The sequence below is a fragment of the Schistocerca piceifrons genome, chromosome 7 (assembly GCF_021461385.2).
Source record: "Schistocerca piceifrons isolate TAMUIC-IGC-003096 chromosome 7, iqSchPice1.1, whole genome shotgun sequence".
Classification (NCBI taxonomy): Eukaryota; Metazoa; Arthropoda; class Insecta; order Orthoptera; family Acrididae; genus Schistocerca; species Schistocerca piceifrons.
The window spans coordinates 318,372,436-318,385,442 of NC_060144.1; positions in this window are offsets into that span (position 1 = coordinate 318,372,436).

The window sequence follows — 13,007 nt, forward strand, 5'->3', positions numbered from 1 at the left end:
CCCTGATCTCAACCACCCCAGGGCTGACCGAAAGCGCAACACCATGGGGAACTGACGACACCTGAGGTAAAACTACTACACTAAACTCCGTCCGAACAGGCCTTGGAAGACCCCACGGCTACCGACCGACCGCCGTGTCATCCTCACCCACAAACGTCACTGGATGTGGACATGGAAGGGCATGTGATCAGCACACCGCTCTCCCTGCCGTATGTCAGTTAACGAGACCGGAGTCGCTACATCTCAATCAAGTAGCTCCTCAGTTTGCTTCACAAGGGCTGAGTGCACACCGTTTGGCAACAGTGCTCTGCAGACCAGATGGTCGCCCATCCAAGTGCTAGCTCAGCCAGACAGTGCTTCACTTCCGTGATCTGACGGGAAATGGTGTTACCACTACGGCAAGGTCGTTGGCCAATACCTGAAGTACCACAGCATAAAAAATGGTTCAGATGGCTCTGAGCACTATGCGACTTAACATCAGAGGTCATCAGTCCCCTAGAACTGCTTAAACCTAACTAACCTAAGGACATCACACACATCCATGCCCGAGGCATGATTCGAACCTGCGACCGTAGCGGTCGCGCGATTCCAGATTGAAGCGCCTAGAACCGCTCGGCCACAGCGGCCGGCACCACAGCATAATTTGGTTGGCGAACTTTGATATCCTCCCTGGTACCGTGCGAAGCTTTCGCCCCCGAGACTACAGCCAGCCAGCTGTAGAAGACCTCAGCCACTGCAAGCTGCCATTGCTGCTTGGTCACTGCTGTGACTGAAGAAGATAAGTCCACGCCTGGGCCTTCCCCTGGCGAACAGCCGAAAAGCTGTTGGGCGAGACACCTGAGCACCGCGTCTTTGGCTGTACGTTGTACCACCTTCCTGGCTGTAACCTGCGTTGCTGATTCGGGTCCCGGCTTCTACCTTCATGGCACTCACCTTCCCAGACATATTGCTGGCATTCTCTTCAGCGCACTTCAGCCTTTCAGAGAACTGGAGTGGGCTGCGCTGCCTGGTGGTGAGCCACGGTAGGCCTGCGCCTACAGAATTCTCATCCAGCTAGCTGCACAACATCGCCGCCGGGTCCCGACCTGCACAACGGCCGCAGTCGACGAAGCGCTGTGTCCGTGTCCGCATTTCTTGCCGTACTCAGATATGCAAATCAGCATACCTTCTACCAGGCTGCAGAAGGCAATCCATACTGTAAAATCATAGTCAGTAAGTATGTTTCCAGACAATGCTGTTTCACTGACTGACGTCTTAGTGTGTATGACTGGGACGCATACCAGCTCCGGAGCTCAGCCAACTGCACCAGCAGTGTTACCATCTCACCTGCTCAGCCTCCATATCCACTAAATACACTGACTCAAGGGATGACCGTCATGATGCATATAAAAATTTGTGGCCAATGGATCACCCTAAGCAGATAGTTGCGTAACTAGTTACAAGCAGGTAGACAACATTCACAGTAAACAATGTATGAAAATTTTAGTCGTATAAAATGATACAGAAATTCTCACACTGAATGATAAAAATGAAATCGAATCTCACAGAATTTTGGACGATTGAAAGTGCTCAGATTTTGTTGAACTTGATACATTGCATATTTGCTCATAGGCCTGTTTTGACAACTTCTTTCCTTGTTTCCGGCTAGCGATTTTGTAACTGCCAGGGACAGAACTTGGTGCAAGTACTGACTTCTATACATGGGGGTAAGTCTGATAAGGTAGACTCTTCCAGTGAAAGTATCGACTTGCTAAAGCACGTGTACGGAACAGGTAAATGCTCATAGGCGTGTGATGGCCCTGCAACTAGAAGCAGAAATGTTCTTGTACTGTTTAGGAAAGTAATACCATGTTTTAGTTGCTGTTCAGAATAAAACGTTCAGTTGAATTCGCGTTTGACTCGGTTTCAATCTTCACACAAATGAAACGAAAGGCGATGTAATTGCACAGACTAATCGGTGAGAAAATGACGTTATGCACAGTCGTACAGTATAGAATGAATCACTCGTGAATACTGTTCATGGCACGAACACAATTAAAAAGAAATCAATTTAGTCTTCAAATAACATGAATTTTGCTTCCCTGGTGCAGTTACTGCATGATGAGAACTCATGGATTTTGAGTAAGATGTGAGACACTGATCACGAACACGGTTTAAACACGTGTCATGAGGAACATGTACGATACAATTTTCTGAGCACGCCTTTCTCCGTGATGGAGACTGCACCGCACCATTCACAGTCACCGCTTGTCAGCCGGTATTGCTGGAACTGCAGTGTGTGGCAGCTGTACATAAGTTGTGAAATGCTGTCAATAGCACTATTAAGACATTCAGTAATTGCACTGGTAGATGTGTGTATGGCATTTAAAAGACATGAAACCAGATTTGAATTCGTCAAATTGTCGTCCGCGAAATAATGTTAAAAGTATCAAATCAAAAATGTTCAAATGTGTGTGAAATCTTATGGGACTTAACTGCTAAGGTCATCAGTCCCTAAGCTTACACACTACTTAACCTAAATTATCCTAAGGACAAACACACACACCCATGCCCGAGGGAGGACTCGAGCCACAGCCGGGACCAGCCGCACAGTCCATGACTGCAGTGCCTCAGACCGCTCGGCTAATCCCGCGCGGCGTTAAAAGTATCAAAGATTATGTTGTAACAAATATAGCTTTGTCTGCTACTGGCTATTTCTGCCGATTCCTACCCGATTTCAGTAGTAGTTGTTTTAAGAGAAGTTGAAAGACTCTTCTTCCTGCCACTAATAATAGTAAGTGTTCATATCAACACAAAAGGAAATCTTGTAAAATAATAAAAGTACTCTCACTAATCATATAAAACTGAATCCTTCATATATGAAGATGGTATCTGTTCTTTCGGACATGTCCGAAAGAACTAATACCATCTTCGTATATAGTTAAGGCTACCCGGCCATTGACCTTCTGCTTCTGTGCGGATGCACACATATTTCCCGAAATCTTGCGGGACCGGGTAAGATTGTCTTCCGCGAGTAATGAGTGTAATGGGCAGGGGCACTACGAATGTAGCGTGTTGACGTTAAGTTGGGAGCATCGGTCTCACGGGGAGCGTGCAAGGGATAAGTCCCTGCAGTCGCACTATCCTCTGTGCCCTCGGTGGCTCAGATAAGAAATGTGCATGCTGAACTGCCACCAGTAAGTTGAAGGTGACAGTGGAGATGCTAAATGAGTGCTACTGCTAAAGACTGCATATCATTCCTCATTCTTTGAATGCTGTAATTTATGACTGCAATTATCTTTCACCTTATTTATGTCATTTCATTGTAAGCTAACTTTTTTGTTACTGTTTTTGTGGAATAATAATAAAAAAGTGGTTAAAAAAGATGGATAAAGCGTCTGCCATGCAAGCAGGAGATCCCGGGCTCGAGTCCCGGTCGGGGCACATATTTTCAACTGTCCTCGTTGATATTTATCAACGCCTGTGGGCAGCGTAGGGCCTTGATTTAATTATAATATCATTTTGAATCTTTTAATGAGATTACGCTCTTTAAAATCAATTCCTCTATTAATTGTACCGAATGAAAAGAAACTTTAGTTGTTGTAAATGTTAACACAAAAAAGATATTTAAACTGGAAACATTGCTGAAAAAATTTTTATAACAATTGTCGAAATGTAGTTTATCCTGTCATTGTGTAGAAGCAATTGATCAGTGGTTGAACGGCTCTCCTGGGGTTTTACTATGTTTTGTCTCAGAACTAGACCGAATAGTGTGTCAAAATGAAATTAACCCAGGGATTAGCTTAACCTAACTAAAAAAAAAAAAAATCAGCACCAAGATGGATTAGTGCGACATGAGCGAAAGTTGGTAGGCGTGTTTCTACATTCGAAAGATGGCGTCTATTCAAATTTCTCGTCGGCCGCATAAGAGTAGCGCTAGTAGTGGCACTATGAGACTGAAAATCAGGTTTGCTTTAAAGACAGGCTGTAACGGTCTGAGCGTTAGTTACCTTAGAGACTGGACGTGGTGAGTTGATGTTTCATTGGAATGCTTTTAAGACGAAAAAGATGCCATTATCGACATCCCACTGAGTTTGAACGAGGTCGTGTAATAGGTCTATGACAGGCTGGATGTTACTCCTGCGACACTGCAGAAAGCCCTGGCAGGTAGGTAGCCTCTGAACACGATTGCTGTCAGCGGTGGTCACTAGAAGGTGTGGTCGCAAGACGGCCGGGCTCCAGGCTACCTAAGAGGGAAGACTATCGTATTCGGCGTATGGATCTGGTGGATCGTACTGCATGTGCAGCAAAAATCTGAGCAGGAATTGGCACTACAGAGATACAACGAATTATTACAAATCGGTTACTTCGAGGACAGCTTCGAGCCACACGCCCTGTAGCGTGCATTCCCCAGACCCAAAACCACCGATATTTGCGACTTCTGTGGTGACAAGCGAGAGCTCGTTGGAGGGCAGAGTGGAGGTCTGTTATGTTTTCTGATGAAAGCTGGTTCTGCCTCGGTGCCACTGATGGCCATGTATTAATTAGGAGGAGGTCAGTTGAGGGCCTGCCACCTACCTGTCGGTGTGCTAGACACACTCGACCAACACCTCATGATTTCGTATGACGGCAGGAGCACTAGCGTGGTTATCCCATGCATCCTGACTGCAAATTTGACGTCAATCTGGTGGTTCGACCTCTTGTTCTGCCATTCATGAACAGCATTCCAGAGGATGTTTTCCAACATGGTAACGCTATTACCATATCACTGTTGTCACTCAACATGCTCTAGAGAGTGTCGACATGTGGCCTTGGCCTGTTCGATCACTAGATCTGTCTCCAGTCGAGCACATATGGGACATCATTGGATGCTATCTCCTATGTTATGCCACAAATATCATTAACCGTCCCTGCATTGACCGACCAAGTGCAACAGGCATGGAACTTTATCCCACAAACTGACACCAGGAACCTGTAGAAGCAATACATGTACGTATGCATGTTTGCATGCTAGCATTCAACATTCTGACGGTTACACGGCTTATTAAAGTACCAACATTTCGAATTTCCATTGCTTGGAAAATGTTCAAATGTGTGTGAAATCTTATGGGACCTAACTGCTAATGTCATCAGTCCCTAAGCTTACACACTACTTAACCTAAATTATCCTAAGGACAAACACACACACCCATGCCCGAGGGAGGACTCGAACCTCCGCCAGGACCAACCGCACAGTCCATGACTGGAGCGCCTAGCCCCTGCTGTGGTTGACGTCGTGCTTATTTTAACCTGTGAACTTGCAATGTAGATCACTGAAATGCGTTTCCAAGACAGGAATGTATTAGAAATTTCATTGCTATATATGAACTATATTTTGCTGTTGCGATTTTTTCCGTCACTGTAATATCCAACCACTGAGAGCAAAATTTGAAACTCTGGATTAGTGTAACGAAATGCTAACAGAACAGTTTTGAAAATCACATATCAATTTCATAATTTAATGCTGAGAAACTGTTGTAAACACAAGACCGACGAAATACTGAACTGAAATCTATATAACACACAATATTTTCAAGATTAAAAAAGCTTTTAACATCACTGTCATGACACACAGAACTGTTTTACATCTGTATATTGAACATTATGAACTATTTATGTGAATAATGTAACGACGAAACCTACAAACCTAATTCCCTTTCCAAAGGCGGAAGGAATATTTTTTGCACATCAATCTCGGATATTAAAATTTTATGAACCATTTAAAATCGGTTCGCCAGAGACGGCAGAATCGTGTCCGATCTAAATTTTTGTCTGCTGATGTTAGGTCTTGTAAATTACATTCCATTCACGAAGAACAAATAAGTCGATAATGACCAGATGTCATCTAAATACAGCTGTCAAATTCTTAACATGTTCCGTAAGTTAGAATTATCAGTTGCATTTAATTAAACGGATTTATGAAATTTTTGTGGAACATTTCCTCAACAATAGAAAGTCAAATAAAGCCATGTTACAATGAGGCGTCATATATTGCATACTGTCTTGAAGCTAGTTATACTGTCGATTCTGAAATTTTTCTTAATTCACGATAAAGTCACGATAACTTGCAATTCTTCTCAGTGCATTAAGCATTGCGCTGTCTACTTGTAAATTTACCAAAGAGGAACGCTGACGGTTTCATTGATTCTGCACCGAACATTATTTCCAATGCGAGGAACGGCCTGCAACATTAAATTATCGAAATCGATTTCTTGCTCAGATGTTAGTTTACTGAAACTCGTGATCGGTTTCGAGTTTCATGTCATTATCAGCCGCACAGACACGTAGTCATTAATTGCTAGAAGAACCATCAGAGAACTTTGTGGTAACTTTCAGTAATCGAGTAATCGAATAAGTCACGTCTGTCACTGCAAAGAAACAGGAACGACTCAGTCTTCCGGCAGCTGATGATAAGAGAGAAACAGTAAACGCATCCAGAAAACCAGAGAGAAGGGCGTATCACCATCATTAGCCTTTGCAGATGTCAGAAACCCACTTACCCTCTGCAGAGCACTGTGCGTTGAAGGTAGTACACTACACCCAATGGATAATAATAGTGACCAGAATAAAAAATTATTTACAGTTGTTATTTGTTGTTTTACTGTTTTAAGCATACCGAAGAGTGCCTGTCGCGTTTCGCTTTTATTTTCGAAGCAGCGTATGTAATGGTGGCGTATATTTCTGCTTTTTACATGGATTGAAATAGATAGTTTGCCCCGTTGTTAGAAAAACATGTAGTCAAAAAACTTGGTTGCAATTTCACCCTTCGCGATTTTTCTGCTTTTAGCAACTTACCGTTTCTTTTACGGCGTGTTTATTCTTTGCAGTTCACATCACGTTAGTAAAACTTCACACGGCTACTCTTCATAGAATTTTTACTGTGGTTTTCCCAACAGCTGAAAAAGTTGCTATATTATAATAATAGTAACGATAATAACAACTACTGCAGAAGGTGACTGTATAAACTGTGTTTCAACTGCCAAAGTAAAATAATCTTGTAGGAAAGGATACACAAATCTAAAATGCGATAGTAATTTGTCTCTTCAGTTGTTTCATTGCCCTGTCATTATCAAATCTACTAACCTCGTTTCCTACATCCTCGTGCTTTGCAAACTCCCCATCACCGCCTTTCCTAAACCCAGTCATACCCCCCCCCCTTTCTCCTTCCCCCACTTTCCTGCCTAAATGAGCCACAAGTTCATCAACGCTGACCGACTCTCACAGTAAGTTGGTTTGTGGGATTGAAGGGACCAGACTACTGGGACCATCGGTCCCTTTTCCCATGAACTTGAAATCCCCACAAGAAATAAAAACAAACAATGGAGATGACAAGAGAAAACACAGGACAAGAAAGACACAGACAGACCAGACAAAAGAAAGGGTCACATTTCAGTGGTGTCGGTAGAGTCTATCAGCAGGACGGGTTTCACTAGACATGGCCTGCACCTCAACAGGTATGGGAAGGCGAGGTTGGCAAAGCTTATAGGTGACAGCATAGGTGGGGGTGGTGGGATCACTCACGGGAAAATTCCTGCAGTAGTGGGTGTTAGAGCTGCACCTTTTTTAGGTTGAAGTCAGCTGATAGGTATTCCTGCTTAAGGGAAGTCTCTCTAACAAAGGAACCGCTTTTGACAAAGCTTAGGTATCCGAGTAATTAGGGAATTAGTATATTTCATCAAAATATACAAGGTATTAGGGATAAAGTTAGTGAACTGCTTATAGACGTTGACTCTGAAATTATAAGTATATCTGAACACTTCTTAAATAAGTAGATAATTCCGAGGCTTCCTTTACCATGATACAGGTTGGCTGGCAACTTTTCTAGGAGGTCTTTGCGGTGTGGGGGAGTAGCCATGTATGTGAAAAACGGCATCCCATTTGAGTCAATTGATGTTTCAAAGTACTGCACTGAAAAGGTGTTTGAATGTTGTGCAGGTGTGGTTAAATTTAGTGGAGCTAAACTTCTAACTGTTGTTATTTATAGATCCCCGGACTCCAATTTCACAACATGTTTGGTAAAGCTAGAGGAGGTTTCTGGTTCACTTTATAGGAAATATAAAAAGTTTGTTATATGTGGTGACTTCAATATTAATTGAATAAGTTATTGTGAAAGGAAAAAGGATGCTGGTAGACCTCCTTAATTCACATAATCTTATGCAAACTATATTCTTTCCAACGAAAGTGCAAGGGAACAGTAGACCAACCATAGACAACATTTTTGTTCATTCCTAATTACTAGAAGGGCATTCTGTTAGCAAAAAGGTGAATGGCCTTTCAGATAATGATGCACAAATTTTAACTCTAAAAGATTTTTGTGCTGCGACACATGTTAAATATAGTTTCAACTGTTTAGGAAAGCTGATCCAGTTGCTGTAGAGACCTTTGTAAACCTTATCAAGGAACAAGAGTGGCAAGATGTTTACAGTGCTGATACAGTAGATGATAAATATAATGCTTTTCTCAAGAATTTTCTAGTGCTCTTTGAAAGTTGGTTTCCGTTAGAACGTTCAAAACAGGGTACTAGCACAAACAGGCAGCCTGGGTGGCTGACTAAAGGGATAAGAATATCTTGTAGAACAAAGTGGCAATTATATCAAAACGTTAGAAACAGTCAAAATCTAAATGCAGCAGTCCATTACTAACAGTATTGTAAGTTGCTTAAAAATGTTATTAGAAAGGCAAAAAGTATGTGGTTTGCAGATAGAATAGCTAAGTCTCAAGATAAAATTAAAACCATATGGTGGCTGGTCTGCAGAGACAGGTCGAGGATATAGAATCAGTGGGTAGTGGGAATGTCCGTGTTACTGATAAGTCGCATATATGTACAGTATTTAATAATCACTTTTTGAATATAGCAGGTGAGCTAAATAGAAACCTAGTCCCAACAAGGAATCATATGGCGCTCTTAGAAAAAAGTGTTCCGAGACTGTTACCTGAAATGCTCATCCATGATACTGACAAGAGGGAGATTGAGTTAATAATTATATCACTAAAGACCAAGAACTCTCATGGATATGACGGCGTATCTAGCAGAATACTGAAGTATTGTTCTATATATGTTAGCTCAGTACTTAGCCATATCTGTAACATTTCCTTTAGGAGTGGTCGGTTTCCTGATCGATTAAAGTACTCGGTAGTGAAGCCACTTTATAAAAAGGGAAACAGGGATAATGTTGACAATTTTAGACCTATTTCTATGCCATCGGTGTTTGCTAAAGTTATCGAGAAGGTTGTATATACAAGGTTACAGGAGCATTTAAATTCACATTATTTGCTGTCGAATGTACAGTTTGGTTTTAGAAATGGTTTAGCAACTGAAAATGCTATATTCTCTTTTCTCTGTGAGGTTTTGGACGGATTAAATAAAAGGTTGCGAACGCTAGGTGTTTTCTTTGATTTAACGAAGGCTTTTGACTGTGTTGACCACAAAATATTACTGCAGAAGTTGGACCATTATGGAGTAAGGGGAATAGCTTACAATTGGTTCGCCTCTTACTTTAAGAACAGAAAGCAGAAGCTAATTCTCCGCAATATTGAGAGTGGTAACGATGTTCAGTCCCAATGGGGCACTGTTAAGTGAGGCTTACCCCAAGGGTCGGTGCTGGGGCCACTGCTGTTTCTTATTTATATAAATGATATGCCTTCTAGTATTACAGGTGATTCAAAAATATTTCTGTTTGCTGATGACACCAGCTTGGTAGTGAAGGATCTTGTGTGTAATATTGAAACAGTATCAAGTAATGTAGTTCATGAAATAAGTTCGTGGCTTGTGTAAAATAATTTGATGCTAAATCACAGTAAGACTCAGTTTTTACATCTGCTAAAAGTGAAGATGTATCAGGCGACAATTGTAACCGGGCGCGTAGCGGATTAAAATAGGGGCACTGAAGTAAAAGGTGTCTCACCGTCCACGATTGAGAGCAGTTGGGACAAAGCGGCGGAGGAGCGCAACTTAAATGATGTCGATGACTAAAAAGACAGTGCCCAATCCGGAGTCCAATTAAAATTACCTCCTCCCGACAACGTGGAGGGGAGGAAGAGGTTCAAGCACAGGGAAGAGGTTTTATGTCGCGTAATTCATTATCCTGAAGCGCAGATCAATGTGTCTGCCGTAAAAGAGCAACACGACAACATAAAACGCCCTGTAGATCGGCAAAGGGAACCATGCGAACAGCCGGCCGAGGAAGAGAGACAGCAGACTTTGCCGCTGTATCGGCCGCCTCGTTTCCGCGTATATCATCATGTCCTGAAATCCAGAGGAATGCCACAGATATGCCCCTCCTCAAATGGAGCATGTGGAGGCCTGAATCCGGTGGACCGGAGGGTAGATGGAATAAAGAGCTTGGAGGATGAGAAGAGAGCTGAGAGAATACGAGCATATAATAAACTGTATCCGCCGATGGCGACGGATATGTTGGACACCCTGGAGAACAGCGTAATGCTCCGCAGTAAAAACCGAACACTGGTCGGGAGGCCGAAATCTAATAGGGGTGTCGTCAATAATATAGGCACTCTCGACACCAAAGGTGGTCTTGGAACCATCAGTGTAAATAAATGTGGCATACTCCATTTGTGCTCGTAGAGCAGCAAATGCCCGACGATAAAAGTATGGCGGGGGGGGGGGGGGGGTACCATCCTTGGGAAGCTGACAAAGGTCACGGAGAAGGCCGGTCTGAGGGCGAGGCCAATGTGGCGTCGTGCCCCAGTTTGTCAAGAAAATTTTAGGAAATTGGAAGGAAAGTGAATGTAACAGTTGACGGAAGCGCACTCCCAGTGGTAGTAGAGAGGAAGAGCTGCCTGCATACCCTAAATCCAAGGAGGTGTCGCAGAACATGGCATGGGATGGATGAGCAGGCATGGAGACAGTTGACTAATGTAACGACTCAGGACACCTCGCTGAGTGGACAGCGGAGGTTCAGCAGCCCACGGTGGTGTAGAGAACCTAGGCATCGAAGAATAGACGGCCGTTCAGAGGAGTAAACTATGCTTCCATAGTCCAAATTCGAGCGCACAAAGGCATGATGTAGGCGGAGCAATACCTCTCGCTTTGCCCTCCAGGAGGTACGACTCAGAACACAGAGGGTGTTGAGGGATCGCAGACAGCGAGCCGAAAAATATGAAATGTGGGAACACCAGCACAGTTTCTGTCAAACATAAGTCCCAAGAATTTGGCGACATCTGCTAACGGAAGGTCAACAGGGCCTAGATGTGGGCAGGAGGATAAAACTGCATACAACGCCAAAAATTTACACAGACGGTCTTACTGGGAGAAAATCGGAAGCCGGTTTCGATGCTCCATGAGTGAAGGCGATCGAGGCATCCTGGAAGACGTCTTTGAAGAAGGCTGGTCCACTGAGAACTGTAGTAGATGGCGAAATCGGCGACAAAGAAGGAGCCCGAGACATCGGAAAGGAGACAATCCATAATTGTATTTATAGTGATGCAAAAACAGTACACGGAGCGCTAGAGCACCCAGTTTTCTCGGGGAAAGTACGGGATAGTGTTCACTTGCACCTTAAATGTGGTCTCTGTCATAAATTCATAGACGAAAAGGGGTAGCCGAGCTCTAAAACCGCAAGAGAACAGTGTATGGAGGTTGCCAGTCCTCCAACAGGTACCGTATGCCCTCTCCTTTTCAAAAATGTAGCTACCAATTGGCGTTTTCTGAGAAAATTGTTCATGATATCAGTGGAGACAGCAACAAGATGGTCAACTGCGGAAAGATGCTTTCGGAAACCGCACTGGACATTCGTTAAAAGGTTTCGGGACTTCAGCCACCAGCCCAAATAGCCATTTACCGTACACTTCAAAACCTTACAAACACTACACGTGAGAGAGGTTGGGCGATGGTTGGAGTGGAGATGTTTGTCCTTTCCATGTTTCGGAACAGGAATGACGATAGCTTCCCGCCATCTTCTGGGAACGATACTGTCGACCCAGAGTCGATTATAAAGGCGGACGAGGTAGCACAGGCTAGCCTATGATAGATGCAGCAACATTTGGACGTGGATACCATTTGGTCCCGGAGCAGCAGAGCTAGAGGCGGAGAGTGCATGTCTGAGTTCCCACATAGAAAAAACGGCATTATAACTTCCGCGATTTTGAGAGGAAAAGGCAAGAGGTCGCTCTTTCGCTACCCGTCTCTTCGGGAGAAGTGTTGGTGGGTAATTAGAAGAGCTCGAAATCTCAGCATTGTTGACCCAATGAGTTAGAGATTGCGACTGGGTCCACTAAGGTATCGTGCGCGACATTTAGCCTAGAAGTCGAGGAAAAACTGGATGTGCCATATATCTGTCGGATTCGACTCCAAACAACTGACGAGGGAGTGAAGGTATTAGGCCCGATTCACATTGGGATACTGGTGACGGTCACCAGCGACGATCACCGACAGAGATACGTTCGTTTGAACTAGAGCATTCACACCGGAACGCTACACTGCTTCACACTGTGACGCAACAGTGACTCACCCTCACCACATGTGATGGATAAGGTCACTGTGTTGACAGCAGTCACCGCTGTACATGCATTGGTTTGAATTGGAATGTTCATATTGGAACACTGATCACAGACACAGCGCTGCAGATTTGTCAACTGTACAGGCAGTCATTTCTGAGAAAGTGATGTGAAATATTCATTGAAAATTATATTGTACACACTGTACTCATGATTTTAGATTTGATTAACACGGAGGAATTTGTAAGAAAAGTAGAAAGCCGTCCTGCTATTTGGGATGTGAAAAGCGATGACTATAGCAACAAACTGATGAAAACGAGTGCGTGGCAAGAAATTATAACGAAGTTTGTGCCTGATTTCAATGAGAAGAGCATGGATAAGAAAAACAAAATTAGTAAGTTGTATGTTCTTTTTTCAAATTTAATACCTTATTTTTCGAACTATAAAAGGATAGAGAAATTTAGTTGCTACCCCTGTACGAGTCCATTTCACTAACTAATTAGTTGGCAATACCTGCGGTGGCGGACACTAGTGAC